Raw genomic sequence first — 13,363 nt, forward strand, 5'->3', positions numbered from 1 at the left:
TGACCCGTCGCAGGACTTGAGGCTGCATATGAGGGGTTGCGGGAATGGCGGCATGCGGGTCGACATCGACTTCCCCGCCCCTCATGTCATGTATCTCCGCTGTGGGTGGAAGACCTTTGCCCGCGCCCATAGCCTGTCGGAGGGGCTCGTTCTCCATTTCAAACTAATGGAGAATGGCCTGCTCTCCGTCAAGGTCTTAGGGCACTTGGGAATCCGCTTAAGGTGTTGCGCAGAGAGCTCCACCGACAACGAAACGTCCTCCTCGGGCGACAGTGACGAGGCGGACAACGACAGCGACGACGAGGGTAGCGGGCGGGAGGATGCCGATTCCGACTCCGGCTGATCGTCAGCGCCAGCATCGTCATCCGCATCGCCCTTCTCCCTCGGCCACGCGCCTTGCCGAGGGTCATCACCGCCATGCTCTCCATCAGCGCGTTCCTCGTCGCCCCTTCTTTGCCTTCTCCTGACGCACCTGGGAAGAAAGGGGCAAGAACGGAGATCACGGGGCTCTTATCTTTCTTTTAACTTATAGACACTTGCCAAATCTTAATTTCTAAGTAATGTAATCTCTCGAGCCCATGCTTGTGTCCTGTAACATTCGTACTTGTATCAGCATGTCAATGAAAAAGACCAGCTTTGCTGGGAACCCATGCACGTATACGTTCCTGCAAGGGCGAAATACTTCCTTAATGCAAATAAACAGTCCTCCTGGCAAGCTGTCCTGCCGGTGCCCTCTGTGCCTGCCGGAGAATCACATATGTCGGGTTACAGACAAAGGGTCCAGCCCCTCGTCAATCTCCTTTTAGCAAGGGCTACTACGACCATTCCGACCGAAGCAGCGTTCAGGCTGGGGATGGGAGCACCCGCGTTTTTTAAAGGAGAGTGGCAAGGTTTTCTAGTGCACAAGTCACAGGTTACAAACATGAATGGGAAAGAGGTAAACTTTATCTGTTTGCTTGCCGGGGATCACCGTGCCGGGCCGTCTTCTCAACTTCTTGCCGGAGCCGGGTCCTTGGCGGGATCGAGTGTCCTTGCCGTGGCTGGAAGGAAGAGAAGGCAAGAGCATGGAACCTTGGCGGTCCATCAACATTTGTTGGAATCAAAAAGCAGTACAATATCCTGGACAAGCATGCATATACGTATACACATAAAAAATGGAAATCAACGGGAAACTATAAATACTAAGGGTTTTCTTTCCCTGACTGCGCACATGGTCTGCGCCTGGCTTTGTGCATAGGGTTACATGCCTTGCCAGCAAGGCTAGTACAAAAAAGGGGGGTTGCCAGGGCTCCCGGAAACCGCGCCTTAGGGGTAAAACTTGCGAAGATGTTCGATATTCCAGGAATTGCTCACCGGAATGCCATCTTCTGTCTCCAGGCGGACTGCACCGGGCCTGGTGACTCGTATTACCCGATAAGGGCCTTCCTATTTTAGCATCAACTTGGTTGAACTCTTGGCGGATTGGATTCGCCGAAGAAAAGGTCGCCTTCCTCAATGCTACGGGCTACCTTGTGGCTATGGCAGCGATGCAAGGCTTGCTGGTAGCGAGCGGCTCGCACAGTAGCCTGAAGACGATCTTCCTCAAGGAGCGTCGCATCATCTCCGCGCAACTGCTCTTGCTCAAGCTCATCATAAGCGAGCACTCGAGGTGACCCATATATGAGTTCCATGGGGAGAACTGCTTCTGCCCCGTATACCAGGGAAAAGGGTGTCTGGCTAGTGGCTCGATTTGGTGACGTTCTGATTGACCAAAGAACCGTTGGCAACTCATCAATCCAGCGCCTTCCACACTTGTGTAGCTTGTCAAAAGTCCTTGTCTTGAGGCCTCGCAACACTTCCGAATTCGCCCTCTCAGCCTGGCCGTTACTTGTGGGATGAGCAACAGAAGCAAAACAAACCTTGCTGCCAAGGTCTTGGATGTATCGCATGAAGGTGCGGCTCGTGAACTGCATGCCGTTGTCGGTGATGACCCTATTTGGCACACCAAAGTGGCAAACTAGTCCCTTGAAGAACTTGGCGGCTGATTGTGTCGTCACCTTTCTCACCGGTTCCACTTCCGGCCACTTTGTGAACTTGTCGGTTGCGACGTACAAGTACTCAAAGCCCCCAATAGCACGGGGAAAAGGGCCCAGTATATCGAGTCCCCAGACAGAAAATGGCCAGGAAAGAGGGATTGTCTAAAGAGCTTGAGCTGGTTGATGAAGCTTCTTTGAATGGAACTGGCACACTTCACACTTGGTTACTAGTGTAGTTGCATCTTGGAGAGCGGTGGGCCAGAAGAAACCTTGCCGGAATGCTTTGCCCGCAAGGGCTCTTGACCCTATGTGGGAGCCACACATGCCTCCATGTATCTCTGCCAACAGCTTCAGTCCGTCCTCCTGAGGAATGCACTTTCATTTCACGCCGTTCGATCTCCTTCTGTATAGGGCATCATCCACAAACTAGTACATGCTGGACCGATGGGCTACTTTCTCTGCCTCTTCCTGTTCCTCGGGGAATTCCCCTGTTTGGAGGGAACGGATGGTGCACTGCGCCCATGACGGAGCCTGGGGCTTGATGGCAAGGACTAAAGGCTCATCTTTGGCCGTAGGGGCAGCTGCCTCTACGATCAGGGCTTGGGGCCCCGTCGAAGGTTGCTGCTCCCCGGCAAGCTTGGGGCACTCGGCAACGTCCTTGCCGGCGGCTCCTGGGAGCTCAGCGGGAAAGTACTTACTGGGGCCTGCCGTCCTTCGTTTGTTCTGTCCTACTGATGGCTCAACGGATGGCTGAGTTAATTGAAGCACAAAGGTACCTGGTTCCACATGCAACTTGAGGGCAGCTTCGACAAGTCGTTGGCAATGCTGTTCTCTGCTCGGGGAACATGCTCCGCTTGTAGACCATCAAAACGCTCCTCTAACTTCCTCACTTCATCCACATAGGCCTCCGTCAACGGGCTCTGGTAATCCTTGTTAACTTGCTTGATGACGAGCTGCGAATCACCTCTAATGATGAGCTTCCTAATTCTGAGGTCTGCCACAATCCTGAGACTAGCAAGCAATCCCTCGTACTCCGCAGTGTTGTTCGTTGATTTTTCCCGGGGAAAGTACATCTGGACTACGTACTTGAGGCGCTCTCTGGTGGGTGCGACGAGCAGCATGCCGACACCAGCACCTTGCAGCGAGAAAGCTCCATCAAAGTACATAATCCAATCATGGCTCGTCTCCTTGCCGGGAAGGGTGGTCTCTTGAATCTCTTCATCGGGCGTTGAGGTCCATTCTGCTATGGACTCTGCCAAGGCTCGGCTCTTGATTGTTGAGGTACTTTCAAACCTGAGGCCAAAGCTTGATAGTTCCAACGCCCACTCCACAATCATCCCAGTTGCATCCGGGTTGTGCAAGATTCATTGCAAAGGGAGGCGGGTGATGACGGTGATCTCATGCACTTGGAATTAGTGACGTAGCTTTCTCAAGGCCATGAGGAGGCCGAAAAGTAGTTTCTGTATACTAGAATATCTTAATCTAGCCCCCTGCAAGGGGGAATTGACAAAATAGACCGGGTGCTGCATCACCTTCTTCTTATGTTTGACTTCGCCCACTTGCGTAGACTGTGTCTTGCCGGGACCAGGCTCCGCCGGGGGTTCCGTCTTCCCAACATTAGGCCATGTTAGGGAGAGCTCCGGCCTATCATCCGACGGCTCCGCCGCTACCGCTGCTTCTTCCTCAAATTCTCTTTGTGTCACTAGCGCAACACTAACCACTTGATTCGTTGCCACTAGATATAGCAGCAACGGCTCTTGCGGTTTAGGCGCGACTAGTATTGGCGTGGAGGAGAGGTACTTCTTCAAATCTTACAGCGCTGCCTCTGCCTCCGGAGTCCGTTTCATTGGACCCACCTTTTTCAAAACTTTGAAAAAGGGGAGGGCGCGCTCTGCAGATTTGGAGATGAACCTACTTAGAGCAGCAACGCAGCCGGCGACCCTACGGACGTTATTGATTCTTCTTGGTGCCTCAATCTGCTCAATCGCTTTGATCTTGTCGGGATTTGCTTTGATTCCGCGTTGAGACACAAAGAACCCAAGAAGTTTGCCGGATGGGACGCCAAACACGCACTTCTCTAGGTTGAGCTTGAGGTTGATCTTGCGCAGGTTGGAAAATGTTTCCTCCAGATCCTGCATGAGCATGGCATTGCCCTTGGTTTTGACTACTATATCATCCATATAAGCTTCCATATTTCTATGCAGCTGGGGCTCAAAACCAATTTGGACTGCTCGGGAAAATGTCGAACTGGCGCTTTTCAACCCGAAAGGCATCCGTACAAAACAGTACATACCACATGGGGTGATGAACACAGTCTTTTCTTTGTCTTCCTTCATCATGAAGATCTGGTGGTGTCCTGAGTAGGCGTCGAGGAACGACAACAGGTCACACCTGGCAGTGGAGTCCACTATCTGGTCGATACATGGCAGAGGGAAAGGATCCTTTGGACATGCTTTATCGATATCTGTGTAGTCAATACAGAGTCTCCATTTCCCATTTGACTTACGCACTACCAGTCGATTGGCCAACCACGTGGGGTGGAGCACTTCTCTGACCAAGCCTGCCACCTCCAACTTCCTGATCTCCTCGATGATGAACTCTTGTCGCTCCAAAGCTTGCTTCCTGACCTTCTGCTTGACGGGCCGCGCATGGGGACAGACAACAAGGTGGTGCTCGATCACCTCCCTGGGAACGCCGGGGATGTCGGATGCTTGCCATGCAAACACGTCGACATTTGCTCGCAGGAAGGCGATGAGCGTGCTTTCCTATTTGCTATCATGGGTGGAGCTTATGGTAAAAGCTCCACCCGTGCCATCCTCCTTGACGGGCACCTTCTTGGTTTCTGGTGGGGCCGCCTTGGATCTCTTGCTCCCGCTGGTGGAGCTCTCTCGCACGTCCTCAACGGGAACGTGATGCTACGAAGAGGCATGTTTGCCGGAGGAGGTGCAGGATTCCTTGCTAGGGTCAGAAGTCTTGCCGGCAGGGGCAGAGGCCTTGCCGGTTTTCTTCCCTCCCCGGGTCTCAGCGGCAGGAAAAAGTGCCTTGGCGGCAGCTGCTGCAACTGCCTCCCGGTAGAGTTGGTCGGCACAGATGAGCGCGTCTTTCTTGTCAGAGGGGATGGTGATGATGCTCATCGGCCCGGGCATCTTCAACGTGTTGCAGGCATAATGTGATGCTGCCATAAACTTGGCGAGCATTGGGCGGCCAAGGATCCCATTACAGAGCAAGGGGATCTTGGCGACATCAAAAATAATCTTCTCCGTCCTATAGTTCAGCTCGCCCCCAAATGTAACGGGCAACGTGATCTTACCCTTCGGCTGACTCCTCCCCGGTTTGACCCTTGAAACATGCCCGTTTCCTTGAGATCTCCATCGGGGATTTGCAGCCTCTTGATCACGGCAGGCGAGATCAGGTTCAGACTGGCCCCACCGTCAACTAGCACTTTTGTCACCTTGAGGTTGCGTATTGTTGGTGAAACCAACAATGGAAAACACCCAACCGCAGTCGTGCGATCAGGGTGATCGTCGGTGTCAAAAATGATAGGCGTGCTGGACCACTTGAGTGGCCTCTAGGCATCGAACGATGGCTCCGCCGCAATGAGTTCACACGCCCACTGCTTTAGTTGGCGGTGAGAGGTGTGCAATGAGGCGCCACTGTCGACACACATGGCCTTCGTAGCTTTTTGGAACTCATGCTCTCCGGACTCCTCATCCTCATCATGATCATCATCTCCCTCCTTCTTCTCGCGGCCCCGAGCGCGCCTCTCTTGTGTGTTATCTTTGTCACGGCGACCCCCTCAACCACCGTCTTGCCGGACCCCTCAGCACTGTCCTGGCCCTTCTCCTTATCATGCCTCTCATACTTAGATTTCTGCTTCTCTGCGAGCAGCTCAACCTGCCGGCAATTCTAGAGGTCATGGCCCTTGGTGCGATGGATCTTGCAGTACTGCTTGTCGGAGCCTCCCGGCTTGTCGACAGCCGCCAAGGCCCGGCAGGCAGCACACCCGGAAACTTCCTTGCCGGGGTCGTCAACCTTGGCCTTCTTGTCGGCGCCGGGATCGCCGGATCCCTCGACGGCAAGCACGGTCTTTACCTTACGCTTCATATTGCAGCGTCAGCCCTTCTTTGCTAGGGCGACGGCGTCTTTGTATGTGGAGTCGGTTTCCACGCCGGCATCTTCGCCGGGGTACTTCCTCCCTTCTCCAGCATGAGCACATCTATCGGCCAGAACATAAAGCTCGGCTACATCCTTAACCTTGTTCATCGCCAGCTCCTCACGCATCTTGTGGTTGCGCACATTCTGATGGAATGCACCGATGACAGCGGCGGGATGAACATCTTGGATGTTGTACTGCACACGGCTAAACCTTTGTATGTACTTGCGCAGGGTTTTGCCGTCCTTTTGGGGGATGACATGCAAATCACTCGCCTGGCCAGGAGCTTGGTGGCCTCTGGTAAAGGCACCAACAAACTCGTGGCACAGATCCGACCAAGAAGAAATGGAATCCACTGTCAGGTGCATCAACCATGACATGACGTTGGGCTTAAGTGCCAATGGGAAATAGTTGGCAAGCACCTTGTCGTCGCGAGCCCCGGCAGCTTGCATCGCGATAGTGTAGATGCTGAGGAACTCTGACGTGTGAGTCTTGCCGTTGTACTTTTCTCTGACCTTAGGCTTGAATGTGCGGTGGGTGGGCCACTGGAAGTGCCGTAGCTAAGGGGTAAAGGCCGGACAACCCACCTTGTAAGGTAGGTCACCGGAACCCCCCGGCGCTGGGCGGTCCGTAGTGGCCCCCGCACGCCTATCTGAGTGATGGTGTGCGTCCCGCCGCTGCTCGATAGTGGTTCGAGCATCTTCCCGAGCTCGCTCCCGAAGAACTTGATGTTGGTCGCAGCGGGCTCGCGGGTCAGACGACAACCTGGAAACGTTGTCGCGGGCGTCGGCTCGACAAGCCGGCGGCTGCTGTTGCGGGCGTGGGGAAGGAGAGTGCATCGTGGTAGCAGCGTATCCGGTCCTTCCACCGCTGGCGTGCACCGGCTCGACAGAGCGCCGACACGAGGGTCCCGTTGGTCGCGGTTCATCTTTATTGGCGAAGCTGATGAGGCTCCGAATGGTGGCTCTCCATGTTGGGAAACGTAGTAATTTGACAAAAATTCCTACGCACACGCAAGATCATGGTGATGCATATCAATGAGTGAGGAGAGTGTGTCCATGTACCCTCGTAGACCGAAAGCGAAAGCATTAGCACAACATGATTGATGTAGTCGTACGTCTTCACAATTGATCAAGTACCGAACGCACGACACCTCCGAGTTCTGCACACGTTCAACTCGATGACGTCCCTCGAACTCCGATCCAGCCGATCTTTGAGGGAGAGTTTCGTCAGCACGACGGTGTGGTGACGATGATGATGCTACCGATGCAGGGCTTCCCCTAAGCACCGCTACGATATTATCGAGGTGGATTATGGTGGAGGGGGGCACCGCACACGGCTAAGAGATCCAAGGGATCAATTGTTGTGTCTATGGGCTGCCCCTCCCCTGTATATAAAGGAGTGGAGGAGCGGGCCGGCCAGGAGGAGGAGGTGCGCCCAAGGGGGGGGGGAGTCCTACTCCCACCGGGAGTAGGACTCCTCCTTTTCCTATTTGGAGAGGGAGAGGGAAGGAAGAGGAAGGAGGGAGGAAGGAAAGGGAGGCCGACCCCCCTCCCAATTCGGATTGGGCTTGGTGGGGGGGGGGGCGCCCCCTCCCTTGCTCCTTTCCCCTCCTTTCCACTAAAGCCCATTAAGGCCCATATACCTCCCGAGTGGTTCCGATAACCTCCTGGTGCTCTGGTATTGTCCCAATCTCACCCGAAACCATTCCGGTGTCCAAATATAGTCATCCAATATATCGATCTTTATGTCTCGACCATTTCGAGACTCCTCGTCATGTCCGTGATCACATCCAGGACTCCGAACTACCTTCGGTACATCAAAACACATAAACTCATAATATAACCATCATCAAACTTTAAGCGTGCGGACCCTACGGGTTCGAGAACTATGTAGACATGACTGAGACACATCTCCGGTCAATAACCAATAGCGGAACCTGGATGCTCATATTGGCTCCCACATATTCTACGAAGATCTTTATCGGTCGAACCGCATAACAACATACGTTGTTCCCTTTGTCATTGGTATGTTACTTGCCCGAGATTCGATCGTCGGTATCTCAATACCTAGTTAAATCTCGTTATCGGTAAGTCTCTTTACTCGTTACGTAATGCATCATCCCATAACTAACTCATTAGCTACATTGCTTGCAAGGCTTATAGTGATGTGCATTACCAAGAGGGCCCAGAGATACCTCTCCGACAATCGGAGTGACAAATCCTAATCTCGAAATACGTCAACTCAATAAGTACCTTTGGAGACACCTGTAGAGCACCTTTATAATCACCCAGTTATGTTCTGACATTTGGTAGCACACAAAGTGTTCCTCCGGTAAGCGGGAGTTACATAATCTCATAGTCATAGGAACATGTATGAGTCATGAAGAAAGCAATAGCAACATACTAAACGATCAAGTGCTAAGCTAACGGAATGGGTCATGTCAATCACATCATTCTCCCAATGATGTGATCCCGTTAATCAAATGACAACTCATGTCTATGGTTAGGAAACTTAGCCATCTTTGATTCACGAGCTAGTCAAGTAGAGGCATACTAGTGACACTATGTTTGTCTATGTATTCACACATGTATTATGTTTCCGGGTAATACAATTCTAGCATGAATAATAAACATTTATCATGATATGAGGAAATAAATAATAACTTTATTATTGCCTCTAGGGCATATTTCCTTTAGTCTCCCACTTGCACTAGAGTCAATAGTCTAGATTACACAGTAATGATTCTAACACCCATGGAGCCTTGGTGCTGATCATGTTTTGCTCGTGGAAGAGGCTTAATCAACGGGTCTGCAACATTCAGATCCATATGTATCTTGCAAATCTCTATGTCTCCCACCAGGACTTGGTCCCGGATGGAATTGAAGCGTCTCTTGATGTGCTTGGTTCTCTTGTGAAATCTGGATTCCTTTGCCAAGGCAATTGCTCCAGTGTTGTCAGAAAGGATTTTCATTGGACCCAATGCACTAGGTATGACACCTAGATCAGATATGAACTCCTTCATCTAGACTCCTTCATTTGCTGCTTCCGAAGCAGCTATGTACTCCACTTCACATGTAGATCCCGCCACGACGCTTTGTTTAGAACTGCACCAACTGACAACTCCACCGTTCAATATAAACACGTATCCGGTTTGTGATGTAGAATCGTCCAGATCAGTGTCAAAGCTTGCATCAATGTAACCATTTACGACTAGCTCTTTGTCACCTCCATAAATGAGAAACATATCCTTAGTCCTTTTCAAGTATTTCAGGATGTTCTTGACCGCTATCCAGTGATCCACTCCTGGATTACTTTGGTACCTCCCTGCTAAACTAATAGCAAGGCTCATATCAGGTCTGGTACACAACATTGCATACATGATAGAGCCTATAACTGAAGCATAGGGAACATCTTTCATTTTTTCTGTATCTTCTGCAGTGGCCGGGCATTGAGTGTGACTCAATTTCACACCTTGTATTACAGGCAAGAACCTTTTCTTTGCTTGATCCATTTTGAAGTTTTTCAAAACTTTATCAAGGTATGTACTTTGTGAAAGTCCAATTAAGCATCTTGATCTATCTCCATAGATCTTGATGCCCAATATATAAGCAGCTTCACCGAGGTCTTTCATTGAAAAACTTTTATTCAAGTATCCTTTTATGCTTCCAGAAATTCTATATCATTTCCAATCAACAATATGTCGTCCACATATAATATTAGAAATGCTACAGAGCTCCCACTAACTTTCTTGTAAATACAGGCTTCTCCAAAAGTCTGTATAAAACCATATGCTTTGATCACACTATCAAAGCGTTTATTCCAACTCCGAGAGGCTTGCACCAGTCCATAAATGGATCGCTGGAGCTTGCACACTTTGTTAGCACCTTTTGGATCGATAAAACCTTCTGGTTGCATCATATACAACTCTTCTTCCAGAAATCCATTCAGGAATGCAGTCTTGACATGTATTTGCCAAATTTCATAATCATAAAATGCGGCAATTGCTAACATGCTTCGGATAGACTGAAGTCTCATTGTAGTCAACCCCTTGAACTTGTCGAAAACCTTTTGCAACAAGTCGAGCTTTGTAGACAGTAACATTACCATCAATGCCAGTCTTCTTCTTGAAGATCCATTTGTTCTCGATGGCTTGCCGATCATTGGGCAAGTCAACCAAAGTCCATACTTTGTTCTCATATATGGATCCCATCTCAGATTTCATGGCCTCAAGCCATTTTGCGGAATTTGGGCTCATCATCGCTTCCTCATAGTTCATAGGTTCACCATGGTCAAGAAAATGACCTCCATAATAGGATTACCGTACCACTCTGGTGCGGATCTTACTCTGGTTGACTTACGAGGTTCGGTAGTAACTTGATCTGAAGTTTCATGATCAATATCATTAGCTTCCTCACTAATTGGTGTAGTCGTCACAGGAACCAGTTTCTGTGATGAACTATTTTCCAATAAGGGAGCAGGTACAGTTACCTCATCAATTTCTACTTTCCTCCCACTCACTTCTTTCGAGAGAAACTCCTTCTCTAGAAAGGATCCATTCTTGGCAACGAATGTCTTGCCTTCGAATCTGTGATAGAAGGTGTACCCAACAATTTCCTTTGGGTATCCTATGAAGACACATTTCTCTGATTTGGGTTCGAGATTATCTGGTTGAAGCTTTTTCACATAAGCATCGCAGCCCCAAACTTTAAGAAACGACAACTTTGGTTTCTTGCCAAACCACAATTCATAAGGCGTCGTCTCAACGGATTTGGATGGTGCCCTATTTAATGTGAATGCAGCCGTCTCTAAAGCATAACCCCAAAACGATAGTGGTAAATCAGTAAGAGACATCATAGATCACACCATATCTAGTAAAGTACGATTATGATGTTCGGACACACCATTACGGTGTGGTGTTCCGGGTGGCGTGAGTTGCGAAACTATTCCACATTGTTTCGAATGTAGACCAAACTCATAACTCAAATATTCTCCTCCACGATCAGATCGTAGAAACTTTATTTTCTTGTTACGATGATTTTCAACTTCACTCTGAAATTCTTTGAACTTTTCAAATGTTTCAGACTTATGTTTCATTAAGTAGATATACCCATATCTACTTAAATCATCTGTGAAGGTGAGAAAATAACGATACCCGCCGCAAGCCTCAACATTCATTGGACCACATACATCAGTATGTATGATCTCCAACAAATCAGTTGCTCGCTCCATAGTTCCGAAGAATGGCGTTTTTGTCATCTTGCCCATGAGGCATGGTTCGCAAGTTCCAAGTGATTCATAATCAAGTGATTCCAAAAGTCCATTAGTATGGAGTTTCTTCATGCGCTTTACACCAATATGACCTAAACGGCAGTGCCACAAATAAGTTGCACTATCATTATCAACTCTACATCTTTTGGCTTCAACATTATGAATATGTGTATCACTACTATCGAGATTCATCAAAAATAGACCACTCTTCAAGGGTGCATGACCATAAAAGATATTACTCATATAAATAGAACAACCATTATTCTTAGATTTAAATGAATAATCGTCTCGCATCAAACAAGATCCAGATTTAATGTTCATGCTCAACGCTGTCACCAAATAACAATTATTTAGGTCTAAAACTAATCTCAAAGGTAGATGTAGAGGTAGCGTGCCGACGGCGATCACATCGACTTTGGAACCATTTCCGACGCGCATCGTCACCTCTTCCTTAGCCAGTGTCTGCTTAATCCGTAGTCCCTGTTTTGAGTTGCAAATATTAGCAACAGAACCAGTATCAAATACGCAGGTGCTACTGCGAGCTCTGGTAAGGTACACATCAATAACATGTATATCACATATACCTTTGTTCACCTTGCCATCCTTCTTATCCGCCAAATACTTGGGGCAGTTCCACTTCCAGTGACCAGTCTGCTCGCAGTAGAAGCACTCAGTCTCAGGCTTAGGTCCAGACTTGGGTTTCTTCTCTTGAGCAGTAACTTGTTTGCCGTTCTTTTTGAAGTTCCCCTTCTTCTTCCATTTGCCATTTTTCTTGAAACTGGTGGTATTATTGACCATCAACACTTGATGCTCCTTCTTGATTTCTACCTCCGCAGCCTTTAGCATTGCGAAGAGCTCAGGAATTGTCTTGTTCATCCCTTGCATATTATAGTTTATCATGAAGCTCTTGTAGCTTGGTGCACTACAAAAAAAATACACTTCCGTGATGATACATGTTTGTCACAGTAGGTCGCGCTTTCTGTCATGCATGTACATCCATGACGATTGTATGACAGAATCAAGATAGTCATACCTGTGCTGTCGTAGAAGTGTTCCATGACATAACCCAAATTATCATCATGGAAGTGTCCACCTCCATGATGATAAATTGCGCGTCACAGAAGTGCTTTTGTCAAGGGTGACCGACACGTGGCATCCACCGTAACGGAACACCATTAAGCTATCAGGTCGGATTTTGGATCCGATAATCTATTAACCGCCACGACCAATGCCAGTTTTCCACGTGTAAAATTCTCATTGGCTGACGGATCCACGCGTCAGCTCCACGTTGGCACAGGTGTCACTCATCCAACGGTCGAGATGGGCCTATGAAATGTCGACACGTGGATCGGCTGAAAAGTGGCCACAAAGTTTAAATGGGCCGGCCCAACCGAAGGCCCATAAGATTTAGCGGACCATAATGGGCCGGCCCAGCTAAAGGCCCATAAAATTTAGCGGACCAGAATGGGTCGGCCCAGCTAAAGGCCCACACGATTTTGCAGACCATAATGGGCCGGCCCAACTAAAGGCCCACAAGATTCTGCGGACCATAATGGGCCGGCCCAGCTAAAGGCCCACAAGATTCTGCACACCATAATGGGATGGCCAGCTAAAGGCCCAACATTATCTGTCAAATCGGCCCGTCAACGGCCTTTCCTAAACTTGTCATCAACGCAGCCCATGGTCACTTCTGGCCCGTTGTATTTCCAACCTGTTAAAGGTCCGGCTTCATTTGGGACCATTTACAGGCCATCAAAACTTTCGGCCCATAAACGACCGTGAAGTATTTGGGTCATATTCGGCCATGTCTGACATTCGGCCTGTTAGAGGCCCACTATAGGTTTGGGCCACTTTCGGCCTGTTGTCATTTTTGGCCTGTTAACGCCGGACGTAAACCATGGGCCATATGTGGCCCAACGTCATA

Source organism: Triticum dicoccoides, chromosome 4B (genome assembly GCF_002162155.2).
Source record: "Triticum dicoccoides isolate Atlit2015 ecotype Zavitan chromosome 4B, WEW_v2.0, whole genome shotgun sequence".
In the NCBI taxonomy this organism is placed as follows: domain Eukaryota; kingdom Viridiplantae; phylum Streptophyta; class Magnoliopsida; order Poales; family Poaceae; genus Triticum; species Triticum dicoccoides.